We start from the raw sequence: 13946 nt of genomic DNA, 5'->3' as shown, positions 1-13946 counted from the left end.
TAACAAAACAAACGAACACAAGAACAAAAAACCATCCTGACTGAACTATTTATATTTTAGTTCTCCAGTATTAAATCTCTTACAAGATTACTAGATGCTTATTAAGCAAACACTTGCTATGCTTATGGAAATATTACTAATTCTACTACTAATTCTAATATTACTACTAACAAGAAACAGTGTAACGCATTGAGAAGAACTTTTCCATCCCTGAGAATTTATTATCTTAAGTGATCGTGTCTGCATTATTATTCTCTTCCTAGTAAGCAGCTCAAAATTTTAAATAATTATTAGTGATGAAAGATGGTAGATATGATTCTAACCTGAAGTGCACCAGTGCACATTGCTTGTCATTTTGCCACTAACTCAAATAAAGGTCTTGATTATAGGTAACTGCTGGAAAAAGAAAAAAAAAGATGAAGATTGTACTATTACAACAGGAGTGATTTTTTCCCCGTGTACATCCCTAACCCCAACCCCTGTCATGAAATATGAATCCAGGTGACAGAAGTAGAAGCAAACTATTTTTGCCACTGTCATTTTCAGCAACAAATAAAGAATCTTTTCTGCCACATCATACAGAACCCTAATCTTATCTCAGTCAAGCACAGAACAGGCAACATTTTTCCTTCTGTCTGTTGCACAGTTCTCATGTAGTCTGTTCTAATAGGTTTACTTGATTTACTTTGGCATATGCAGAGCAGCTCAAGACAATGTAAAGGATGACATTGTTACAGAAAACAAATACACCTGCTGGAATACAATGCAGATAGGAAAGCTCAGCTTTTGATAAACTGAATTATCAGAAAAAGACCAAGGCACCCATTGTAAGGCAGGTAGGAACAAAAACGCACATAACCCCAGTCCTTTCCTTTTCTGCAAGTCAGTGATGATAACAGCCATGTGTTTTCATGTTCTTGTTGAGGAACAAAGTAAGGGCCTGGCTGTATGCCTACCTCATCTCACTTCTCTACAGTGGTGGAAGAGACAGAGCCTTCCTGCATATGCTTGCTCTGGCTTTGTAGCAGGTAACCAAGACTGCAACATTGCACAAATACATGCATTTTCCACAAATTCAATTGTCCCACATGTTTCAAGGCCCTCATGACTTTCTGTGCCAAGAGTCTCTAAACAAACTGTGGTTGCTATTTGTCAGGCTTTGCAGTTTTCATAGCACAACATTGAAAACACTAGATTTGGGTCACCTAAGTCCTTTTGGGAAGTGGAAAACAGTCAAAACACTGAGAAAGAAAATTTCACATTTCTCTTTTTGAAATGGAAACATGGGGGAAAATAGACAAAAAAAAACAACCTTGCAAATAATCAACCATCTCTGGTTGAAACATTTTCTAGCATGTTTCACTTTCCAAGATTGCCAAGTATATCTAGAGAGTAACCTCTTGCAACCCACATTTTCCTTTCTGGTTTAACCGTAAACTATCTCACTGAAAAGAGAAAAAAATACATTTTTTTATTTCTAATAAGAAAAAAAGATGATCTTGAATTCTCAAAAAAAAATCCTTATGGTCATGTATAGTATGTTCCAATTGGGTTGAGAAAATCTATGACCACTTCACTTGGTTGGCTTAAGAAGACCCTTTATTCTTTCCAGCAAGAGATATTGTGAATTTCCCCACTCTCAAATCATCAACTTTGTTGAACTGAATAAGATTCATTTCTAATGGCAATAAATACTGAGAGATACGGAGGAAAAAAAAAAATAAACAACAGAACACAACTAGGTACATCATAGTTATTGCTACAACAAAATAAGCTGACTAAAGTATCAGAGTATATGATATCTCCCAGAAACAATAAATCAGGATTCGTAAGTGAAAGCGATTACATTTGCAGTGCAGCTTAGAAGATTGCCTTACACCATAATTTGAGAATTTTAGTGCTAGTTTACTTTACTGCTTGGTTGTAAATCCCACTTAAACAATCCTAGAAGAATTGCTTCAAGCCTCACAAGGATTACCAGGACAAGCCACCTCTGAGTGCAAGATAACTCCAAAATTCAGATTCACTGCTACCTACCCCTGGTAGCCTAATCCACTGGCACCAGGTTTGAAGAGTTTTCTGTGTTTTCTGCTAGTTTCCTAGAAGTTCATTAGTATAGCTTAAAGTCAATGAGTGAGTGAATATAACTTAATTACCAAGGTTTGGTATATTGAATTTCAGAAGCTCTGTAGGAGATAAGTCTTGAAGCACATCATTATTGAAGCTTGAGGTCTAAGTTGAAAACCAAACAAAGTGAGTTTATTGCATAAAATGAACACATCAATCAATCAATCTTGGTTGGAAAATTTGCAACAGATGTTTCACACTGATCCTCTTCTATGGGTGGCATTCTCAGCATATGCTCTAAGAAAATAGGAGGGGGAAGAGCTGGGAAAAATACCACACAGATTTATATTGGCTTATGATAAGTCAAAGGAAAAATGTATTATTCCATTTACAACAACAGAAGCAAAAAGCACTTATGTGCTAGGATCTGGTCTCTTTCGTCTTAGGTTCATCTGTTAGAAATGAAATCTTTTCATAAAAAACGAGGAAAAAGCAGCAACAAACAAACAGGTCATTTATCTCCTGTTAGTTTTCTCTGGGAACAATAGTAATACCAACAACAGAAAAGCTCACAAAAAAAAAAAACAGAAAAAAGGATTCTCTAATTTAGCATCTAGAGAGCTCAAGGAACATAAATAAAGAAGAGTAACATCACACCACAGATGGATGCATTACCAAATACACTGTGTCTTAGGGAGTGAGTCAGCCACTGCTCCATTTCTGTGTCCACAATCCTGAAACTATCCCAGGGACAAACTGTCTTACAATTAAAAATCATGCAATTTTTAAAGAGAAATTGCCACAGCAGAGGAATAAAGCTACGCGGTATCTGAGCTGTACATAAAGATTTCAGGAAGAACTGAACTCTACACCAATACTGAAAGAGCACATGTAGAAAAGCTCGATTTAGGCATATACTCCCCCACATTTCTGATGTAAGCTTTAAGGAAAAGCCCCACATAGCATTTCTACTGGCAGGTTAGGATCTAACTTGCTTGGAAGCAAGTATGCCTACATCATTTAGATTACACAAAGAAAGATCGTGGACCCACACTGAAGTACTGCTTGAGTATTCTGTACATCCAGATGAAATTTATTCCTAAACACAAAAAATAAGACCAGCAAGTATAACCAAATATACAGATAGGCTTATGTCCACATCAAATAACATTGAATCAAACTAGGAATATTTTCACTAGTTTCAATGGGAGAATATTTTGGCCAAGAGTGAGAATGCCATAAGACTCCACAACCAAGATACTCTTTTTCCAAAACAATAATATTAGTATTAAAAGTTATTAACAGCAGCTCATAACGAGCCTGAGGAATTTTCAAAGTTATTCTGTATCCAGGAGACCTACTGTAGGATTTATAACATATACACACACAAGTGTGCATACGTATTTGTGATGGAAAAGCTTAGTACCTTGTTCACAATCAGTATGCTGAGCGCATTTGGAAAAACCTGACCTTAAATGATTATTTCTGACAATCTCAAAATGTGTTTTTTGAAAGAATCGTGCTTGCTGTCATACTTGTGAGAAAAAGAAGGGGAAAGAAAAACATAATCATAGTCATTTTAACTGGGTGTCTAGGTTGCCAGAACGTGCCTTAATATTGTTCCCTGTTATTATTTTATCTCAGGCTGTTGGCTATGCCTGTGTCAGACAGAGAACTTAGCATGATTTTTGTCTTGGTAGAACCTCAGTTAGAGGGAAGCAAGAAGTTTCAGTACATATACACATATATTTAATATATATGACTTCTCCCCCCTTCACATCTGTGAAAAACCTCACAACTTGATTCAAAATTTACTTTGGCATCTGTAGAAAAGTCAACTTCCCAAATAATTCATCAGATATCAGCAACTTACAAGGAGATAAAGTGATGAGACTTAAATAAGCATTTTAATAAAAAAAAAAACCACTCAAGATCTTTTATACGTTTTGAACTTTCACAAATGTCTAGGACTTGATTTTCATACTAAATCTAAAGTAGAAGTGATATGAGTTTGAAGAACAACAGAAAATTCCTATTTCTATTTTACATTTAATTTTCCTGCTCAAGATAATTTGTTTAGTCAGACCTTTTAAAAATGAGAAGAGCACAAATTGAATACAACTATCTCAAATTTTCCTCACCTGTTCCTTGCAGTAATTCTGCTACATAGGGAAAAATTGAAGTGCTTCAGAAATATTTCTCCACCTATGTTGCTGGCATTTATTTAACTTTTCTTGCTTTGGTCAGCAGAGTTAGACAAGTCTGTTTCTAAAATTGTCCCTAATACATCTGTATGGGGAACACTGATAGTAAGGGGGTCAGTGAACCAAAACAGGATTTTTTTTGTAAAAATTTTTTAATAAAGTTGTCAGCTTCTGGTGACTGGTGGTTAGGGAAGACCTGCTCTTTTTCTTTTCTCCCCCACTCCCCATTAAGCCTTCCATCATATCATGGAAATAGAGGAAAAACATTTTTAAACGCAAGCCACAATAACTGGAATAGAAAGGAACCTAAAAATATACCTCTCTGCAAGAGAAGGATTACTATATATCAGTTTCATCACATTTGCTGCTCTGAGATTTGACTGAAGATTTTTGAATACTTAGTGTTAGCAAGACTCAGTATTTCCTACTGTTTCCTCACAATTATCTTACAACTTACCCAGCTCTGACATTTACAAAGTAGAGGTGAGTTTGTTTGAAACGTTATCGCACGCGTGACTGCACAAGGGAAAACAGAGAAGCCAGACCCATGTCTTTTTCCCCCACAGATACAGGAGGAGCAGTCTAAATACACCACTGAGCTGAATACAAGCTTTTTGCCTTTACCTGAGAGCCCACAGCAATTAGTAACCATGCAAGGACAAAGATTTTAAGGTTTCTGTCATCAGGGAAAATTGCAATCCCGAGTATCTCTTTCACGTACACACACGCATACGTATGCAGATATAAAAACTTTCCAGGAAGCATCAGCACAAAACCCGATGGCTCATCCTTCAAGTCACACACACTATATAGATATGGTATCTAACAGTCAAAAAAGTAGAATTCAGGTGAAGTAAACGACTCAGGTTCAGGTGTTACAAAATAAGGCCAATAATATTCTTCTGAAAGGAATCTCTCTTTGCAAGGAGAGGCTCTCCCCAGCCACAGATTGCATCTCCTTAACAACTGAATGGGATAATTTTGTTTAAACAGAAAGAGCGAGCAGATACTTGTAAAAATGACAGCAATAATTCTAAGGCTGAGTGGCAGCTTTGGTCTTCATCTTCCTTTTCAGTGTAATTGAGACAATAACATTACCTCATTACCAGAAGATACCGCTGTAAGCTTTGGAAATGGCCTCTAACATTGCTTGAAGTTTTGAGAAGACATTGTATTTTGGGAAAAATTTAATTATTCATCACGTATTTTCTGACTAAAATGAAAGAGTCTTTGCATATAAGCCATAGGCAAAACACAATAAGAACTGCCTAATGCAAAAGCAGATAAGTGAAAATTATGAAAGCACTGTGGACAATTAAGCCTGATTATTTTATAATGCAGATATGACTCCAGGACCAAGACCCAAGCAAACCCAAGACACACTATCACGTTGTAATGTCACTAATTTTCCGTACAAACTGATTCTTTGGGTACCAATTGACAATATGGACACATGAATCTTTTGCTCCTCTAACCTTGTTGACACTATTTGCTTGCTTTCAGTCAGCTCTTGCAATTTCCTAACCTCCTTGCCTGTCCCCAGTGACAATGGCTGCTAGTGACAAACCTGATACGAAGCTGCAGACAAAAACCTTAGTTCGATGCAAAATTCACAGCTCTTATATTGATACCATACATATGGATTTCATACCTTTCCACTTGAACAACCTCAAAATAAAATTTTTGTTCTTTATATGAATGGATTTAGAACAACTTGCAATTGCTTATTGAAGAGACAGCTTTCCCCCTCTCTCTTAGGTGTCTCCTGCTTCCCATGCTGTCCATCTGGAATACCTCCTCATGGCCAGGTGCAGTCATAAAATGATGACTCTCAGCCCACTTAATTGTCCTCAAGTGGCAGATGGGATTTGACTGTAGCTGGTAAGCCATAAGCACATGAAACAGATGAGCAGTTAATTAGCAATACTCTTGTTTCTGTGCAAATATCTACAGAAACTAAATATAAAAAGATAACCTTGTCAAGACAGTTAGTCCATTCCCTCTCTAAAGGAATGTTTCATGGTACATTTTTAAAAAGTATTTTTTTCCTAGCTACTTTTAAAAATCTCACGTGGCAAAGTTTCTATCAGCTCCCTTGGGAGATTATTCCACAGCCTAATGAATCTTGCTGTCAGGAAATCTTTTCTGTATGTTCAGCCTAAAGCTGGTTCTTGAAAAATTGAGCAGGCAAACATAAGAGGGGAAAAAAAAGAAAATATCTGATAATTCTATTGAGTAATTTTTAAACACAAAACTGAGCCTTCATGTTTCTTAGGACACACTAGCAATTCTGTAAATGCTTACATTAGAAAAACTGTCAGCACTATTTTCTCTTTGGGAACAGGTTTGGTATTATCCTACCACATCACGTACATCTAAAGCTTTAAATAAATAAATGGTTGTGGTGATCCCAAGGAAAGGGACGCTTACTCTCATTCCAGGTGAAAATCCAATGGTTAATGTCTGTACACATAAACACCGTCCTGACTCAGTTTCATTCATTTCACTGATAGTCAAAGCATATGAAAGAGGATTGAGAATTCTGATGAAAGATCCCCTTCGGGGGCCCAACTGTTTCATAAAATAACTCAGGAAGTCCTTGGGCTTTCAGATCAGCTCAACAGCACCCAAAAAAAAAAAAGTGTGTTAAAAATTTAGTCTCAGCTGGTGAACACTCAATGGAATTAGTGAAAATAAAGACACTTCAGTATATTAGTTCTACCATGCTTAAAATGGTACTTCCATGACTTTTTATATGCACATACCATATAACGTTCTTATATGCTAAGTCTGGAGAAATCTGTTTACAGCTCACAGCTTAAAGGATTTTAACAAAACAAGATGCATCAGCCTGAAGAAAGGAATTACCTCCAGTTTCTGAAACAGATATTTTTTACCAGTCCTTTTGCAACTTCATTTGGATTCCTCCCTCTATTCTTTCCTGTTCAAGAATTCACTCCCAAGATGGATCAACCACAAACGTCTTACATGAAACATTAGACAAAAATAACTGGACTGTTCAAAGGAAACTCCTCTGGAGATGTAAGGCTCGTGCCACTAAACTACTCAGCCCTTATAAAATAGAGGTCAGTCAGGAAATAAGCGTACAAGCAATACCACAGATTGAAGCAACGCAGGTTACTGCTAAAGTATCTGTTAATAGGTCGCTTATCTACCTGGAGCAGTTTCCCCTGCCACATGGTTGCCTCCCAACCTGCAGTACAGACTGAGCACCGTTGAGCACTCTACAAGACCTCATTCATCAGGAATTGTAGCCTTCCAGGAGGCTTGCACTCCCGCCACACTGCAGCCTTCCTTCCATAGATTCACAAGTTATCATTGTCAGTCTCCCAGGTCAACAGATTATCAAGGGAATAGCCAGAATACACTTTCTCCTCCTTTTATCTTAAAGAGACCTGTAACACAATTCTGTGTTTGCTTGCCAAAGAGTAAGCAGAGGCCTACCTGCTCCAGCTCCAGAGCTCCACAAACTTCCTGGTACTCCCACCAACGCAACGAACAGCTGAAGCAGTCAAGAAGTCCAAAACGGATATAAAACAGTTTTCACGTAGTTTTGTGTGAAGAGCTATATCTGCATTACTCAAGCCAGAGACTGTGATTATATCATCACTGCTTCCAGACCAGTGGTGCTAATAACTTCATGAACTCAGTAGTGTAGCTCAATTCAAATACCCAGGTACAAGATCACCCTGTGTGCTCACACTTGGAAGAAACAAGTAATTAACACCTCTTTGTACCCTGCTGAAACACAGATAGGGTACAGCTGTGAGCTCAAACTGCATGGGGCTGTGCCATAAGAAATGTGGAAAGCAAAGTACACAAAGTCAAGTCAGATGCCTGAATTATGTCATGCCAAAGGTCTATCTAGTCGAGGATCTTATCTGTACTAATAGTCAATAAGATAAAACAAGCAAAAAACTTAAAAGCACAGAAAGTCTGAAATGATAATTTCCCAGAATGTGCTTTCCTTCTGACTTTTAGTTTCTTGTGGTATAGCTAACACTGTAAAGTGAAGATGCTGTCTTTATTCTTTTAGGAAAAAAAAAAAAAAAAGCATTGCTTCTGTTTAGTTCTCCAGCTGATCCACTGATCTATAAATCAATGAAAACATTTCACATTTTTATGTCCTGCTGGAAAGGGTTTCACAGCTTTTCAAAATCCCAAGTGAAAAGGTGTTTTTTTCATTTGTGCTGGACCTGTCACTTGCCAGCTTCATCTATAGTCTTTTAAGATGTGTATTAGAAGAGACAAAGCATAAAAGTATCATTCAAAGTCTTAGATATATTTAACACATCAAGCCAGAGTAAATCCTCTCTTGGCTATGGAGTAAAAAGGCTGTTCAGTCATTCCTCATGCAAAAACTGCTCCATACGGATACTCTGCTTTTCTCTGCAGTTTTTCCAGTTCCTTTTCCAGGACTAGAATTGCATAATGCCATTGGTAAAAGCACTGAAGTCACTTAGAAGCTCAAGCTGGATGTACGTGGGCTGCTGTGATCAAACAGAAGGCTGCACTGGGTGACTGCCCTTTATACACGTTTAGCTCTAAAGGCAATAACCTATTTACCATTACTGGACAATAATTTGCTGCACCTACAAAACAGTACCACTTTTTACCAGCCAGAAAACTCACACAGCATTTTCTAGGGAGCTCCATGAAGTTTATTTCCTGAGCAAGAGGAGCTCAGGAAGAAATCTCAGCAGATCAGATTTTGTCACTCAGCCAGAATCTCTCCCTTCTAACATTCTAATTCAGTGATACAGAAAAGTAAATAAAATAATAAATGAAGTGTCACTTGAAAAATCTCAGGCATTCACAAATCATCAATTTATAGACAGCACAGGGAGTAAGCCATCTATAGTAAGCGCTGTTGTTCTCTTGTGGGCTACATGTGCTAATCACAATCATTATCTTTGAAAACCTATTGTCGCTTTTCACTGCTGCTGTAGCCACATGTTAACAGCCTTCACATCAAGAAAAACAAGTTAACATACTGCTACTGACTGCTGATGATGGGGAGGGTTAGAGCGAGATCTCTACCCTAACAGCTTTGCACAGGCAATGCATTTGACTGAACGTCATTGGAGACAGTGTATTTGAGTAACTTAAAGGAACAATCGAACTAACAATCTTGGAGGTTTGTGATTGTGCTTTGGGTAACTGAGGTTAAAGCATAAAGACCAGACTGTAAGCCTACACAATAAGGGAATAATTACAATTCAGCCAAATGTTGCCAAATGTGAAATTGGTGATCGACAGCTGCATTGAACCTCCTTGGTTTTGTTGGCATATTTCTAGTTGTTTGTCAGCATGGACTTAAAGGCAGTCTTGTACGGAAAATAAGACTGAGATCAACAGACAAAAAAAGTTTACTGGATTTAACAAGTAATTAAAAATCTTGTAGAGGATTAATTTTACTCATTTTTCCTATAGAAGTTCTCTATAAGCAGTCTATATGTTTCTCACTGGATAACTGTGCTAATGATTTGATAACAGCTGAGCTTCCTGAGTTTGCTAGATTCACTATAGAGCCTCAGATTATATTTACCTGCTCAATAAATATAGAGAGATGCAAAATCCTTGGATTCTTTGTTTAAAAACTAAGATAATAAGTTAGTCATGAGCTGAAATAAATTATACCCTCTAGAATAGCTGAAATAAGCAGCACCAAAAATTAAGAGGTCAGATAGATAGATCTTCAGTGTAGCATAAAAAACACACAAATGTAAGTTTTTTGTCTATCACTGGAGCAAAATACTATATAAGTATATATTTTTCCATGATGAATTTCATCACTCTGACAGTAAATCAGTCTGACAATTCACATTAATAAGTATACATAGAAGTATAAATATATAAACAATATGGAGTTTGACTGGATATATATCCTGAAGGCTTTTAGCATCCCAAGTAAGTCAGGAAAATAAATATCACTTTTTTTTCTTTTTTTTTTTCATTTCTTGGGTAATTCCAGATACCAATATCATCATGTCCTTCTCAAATGACTGCTAAACAAACCCAGTAATAATAAGCAGGAAGGTAACTAATGTAGTGACTATCTATTTCAGCTCCACTAAAGCATAGAAACAACCATAAAAAAGGGTTTGATACCTTCTACTTTAGCTAATGTTTGCTTTGTGAATGTTGTATTCATAATAGTCTTGCTGAAATGACAGCTTAAATGGAGCTTAAATGAAGCCCTCCAGTGGGCTTACCAGCATAGACACAGCACCTATGCAATTCTGGCAGTGAATCTGGTTCCTATTCCACCAGCTACATCACCCTTGCCTAATCCACATCACATCAACAACTCAGGTGATCTGGTCAACAGACCTACTGTAAATATTACATGTCATCATAGACCAGTTTAATCCAGAATTCATGCCTCCTTTCTCCCCCCCCCCCCCCCCTTTACCCCCCAATTATAAAATTGTAGCTATTAGAAAGATCATTGCAAAGAAATGACATTACAGAAGATGCAATGACAAAGGGACTAGCACAATTGAAAAGGTATTACGAAGAAAAAGTACCCACCCATCTCTGAAAATCTAGGCTCTACCTCTTTCAGTTGCACACTTGAATTGCCTTCACCTGTGTTCCCAGGGCTGACCCAGTCCTTTTCCCCAGGTGTTCAAACAGTGGTTGAGGCCATGACTCAGCAGTTACTGTACACCAATTTACACGTAAAGCACCAAGGATCAATTTATTTACCCTTTCTCAGAGCCTAATGGAAGATACAGTAAATGTATACTGACTTTCTACTTCAGTATCAGCATAATAATGCACAGTTCCAAAAAGCTCTGCATCTCAGGAAGATTTTAGTTTAATCACCAGTAACTCTTCATTCCTCTTTTCTGTGTCTGAGAGAGATGGGTTAACTGTTATGGGTAACCTCTAGCACATTTAAAAGTGAAATGATTATAATTTTTATGTTAAAGCATAAAGTAAAACAAACTTTGCACCAGACAAAGGCATTTCTAACACAGACAGCACTGAACTGCTGCTTGCAGCTCCTCTACTACTCAAAACACACTCTCTCACTTCTTTAGCTGTTTTACATTCTAGCCCTTACAGAAGTATTGGTGGTGAAGCCTTGTGCATTCCTTTTTCAAATCTGTATTGATCAGTCACTGTCAGAGCCCTCTGCTCCCTGTTCCTCTACAGCAAAAATTCAGAGGTTAATTACAATAATTATAATTAGATGAGGAACTATTATTGCCTGCTTTGTCATAGCCCTAATCTGCCACTATACTACTACATTTCCATTGCTATGTTACCTTCATATTAACAGTTCTGTGAACCTTAAAGCAAATTCAGCATTTTTACAATCTATTTTATTTGGAGAAGTAATTGAACAATCTGTTCCCTTAATGTTTAATCAGCCACTAAGAACAGACCTACCAGAGCAAGAAAACAGTATATGAGAAAGGAGGGAGGAGAAGCTCTACAATGAGAAATGGTATCATCTGTACATCTATCAGAGGTTCTAAAAATGTTAAGAAAGTCAAATTTAGAAACTGATTCACTTCTTTAAATTAGACTAACTAATTATAATTTGGAAAGGAAAGTTTGTGGTTTCTAAAATATGCAAAAGCTTACTTTCTGGAAAAAAAAAATTGGAACTTTTAGAGCTTTTCAGAGGATAAAAAATCCAATTATTTTTAAACACAAAACTGATAAGCATTCCAGATGAATAAAATAGAGTAGTATAAAATAAAAGAAACACATTGCCAATAGAGAGGTTTTTTGTTTTTTTTTTACAAAAACTATTCTTCAATGAAAAAATTGACTGGAAATTCTTCACCAGTTCTTGTTAAGTCATCTCACTCCTTTTAACAAAGTAGACTTATCCCTTGGTTGTATACTTCATCTACCTAGCCTTTCCATAATCTATAAGAACTTCATAAACACCAGTACACTTAGCCTAAAACCAGGTCTATGATATACATTCTTATTATCTACCACTTCAAAAGCAGAAGTGAAAAGCAGTTTGTGCTTACAGATAATAATACATCTAGCCATATGCACACACAGATACAGCATGCGTTTATAGACACATAATAGAATGATTTTGAACATTTCACTGGAGATTGCCATTTGCATTCCAGAATCAACTTATGTAAAAAAGAGGAAATGTTCCTAAACTGAAGCAAATTGTAATACTTATGGTAGTCCTATTTTTTTTTCTTTGCAATCAAACATGTTTTGGGAATTTTTACCAAGTCTTCATGAGTTTTTTCTTGTGAGCCTACTTTTAGTCTAAAACCAAAGCATTCATTATAAGGGTATGCTCATTTTGTCTGGCTTTGTCTTAAAATAAGTGAAGATCTATTTATATATTTACATGACACGGGGATTGGTACTGCATTTCTTTGGGATTAACTGGATATGAGTATTAAAATGCACTTTTATAACAGTCTATGTTCTACTTCAATTAATTTTAGTGATGATTAGAAAAATACTGTTCAAAAATATTTGTTGTGATTTAATCTTTTTTTTATTATCATTATTTTAGTCATTTCATGTATATTTGGAAATTTTATTTTTCAGCTTATTAATACTCATGATTTTCTTAATCATTGTTCATATTGTGTTCAGATTGTTGGTCATCCAAATCACGTGTGATATAGTTGCCACTTCTTTGCGTGAATGAGTAAAATACTTAAAAACATGAACATTTCAAAATTTTACTAACTGTACAAATCTCAGTAAAATCAATGAACATTTTGAAATCTTATTAATTGTACAAATGTCTGTAACACTAATGGGAGTCACTGGAATTCAAGTGACAAATATCACTTAATGTCATCCAAAGCTTAGCATATGTCAACAGAAGTACAAGCAGCCATCTTCCTCCTGGGTATCAATATTCAAATTCTTACAGGCAAGCTGATATATCCTTTCCTCATCTGAGAGTACTATAATTATATCAACTTATGCCCCATAAGGATTCAGCAATATCTGTTATTCTATTACAAGAGTGTCACAAAGGAGCTATATACTGGCAAGGTAAACAGTTATATCTTCATCCTTATACAACTGTAGAAAGAAAAAAGCAAACAAAGTCAAAAGAACAATCAAACTATACAATGAAAAAAGAAAGAAAGAAAATAAAAATAACATTATAAAGATCCTAACATATGGTATAAAGTGCATTTATTGCTACAGGAGAGATTGTTTTGAAGAAATTTGGAAGTTATTCTGAGAATGACAATCTAAGATCTCATATTAATTCTTCCCAAATAGCTCTCAGATGCTTTGTTTAAATGTCAGAAAAGCTTTAAAAATTCAGTCAGGAATGGATGGAAAGGAAACAAAGGTTCAGAACTGTTCTTTTGTTCTTAAATGTCTTTGCCACCTGTAACTAAAGACATTGCAAAGATGGCATAATTAGCTTTGATCATGAGCACAGAACAGATTACCATCTTGAAATACCTTGACTGAGAAACAAGTTTATGAAGACAGAACTGACTTGCTGCAGAACTGAAGTCTCAGGATGCAATTCTCCTTTTGTCTAAGCCAACAAGACAGGACACATTTAAGTAGAACAGGTGGCTGCAGCATTAATTTTTGTTCTTTATGTACTTGTCAATATAAGGGAAAAAGAGAATGATTGTGAGTGCATGTGTGTTTAGCTGCCTCACATACTAAACC

The 13946-nt window shown here is 36.2% G+C and overlaps 1 protein-coding gene across 1 annotated transcript in view; it reads right to left on the bottom strand.

Moving 5' to 3' along the window:
- Positions 1-7963, bottom strand: part of LRFN2 (leucine rich repeat and fibronectin type III domain containing 2) — a 134921-nt gene extending 126958 nt beyond the window's left edge. Inside the window, exon 1 of the mRNA XM_031594318.2 lies at positions 7737-7963. The gene's annotated coding sequence lies outside the window, so the exon portion shown is untranslated. The remainder of the gene's footprint in view (positions 1-7736) is intronic.
- Positions 7964-13946: the final 5983 nt, after the last annotated feature.

Source organism: Phasianus colchicus, chromosome 2 (genome assembly GCF_987193195.1).
Source record: "Phasianus colchicus chromosome 2, bPhaCol1.hap1.1, whole genome shotgun sequence".
In the NCBI taxonomy this organism is placed as follows: domain Eukaryota; kingdom Metazoa; phylum Chordata; class Aves; order Galliformes; family Phasianidae; genus Phasianus; species Phasianus colchicus.
The sequence above is the reverse complement of the archived record's forward strand: the minus strand, read 5'-3'. Positions and strand labels throughout refer to the sequence as shown.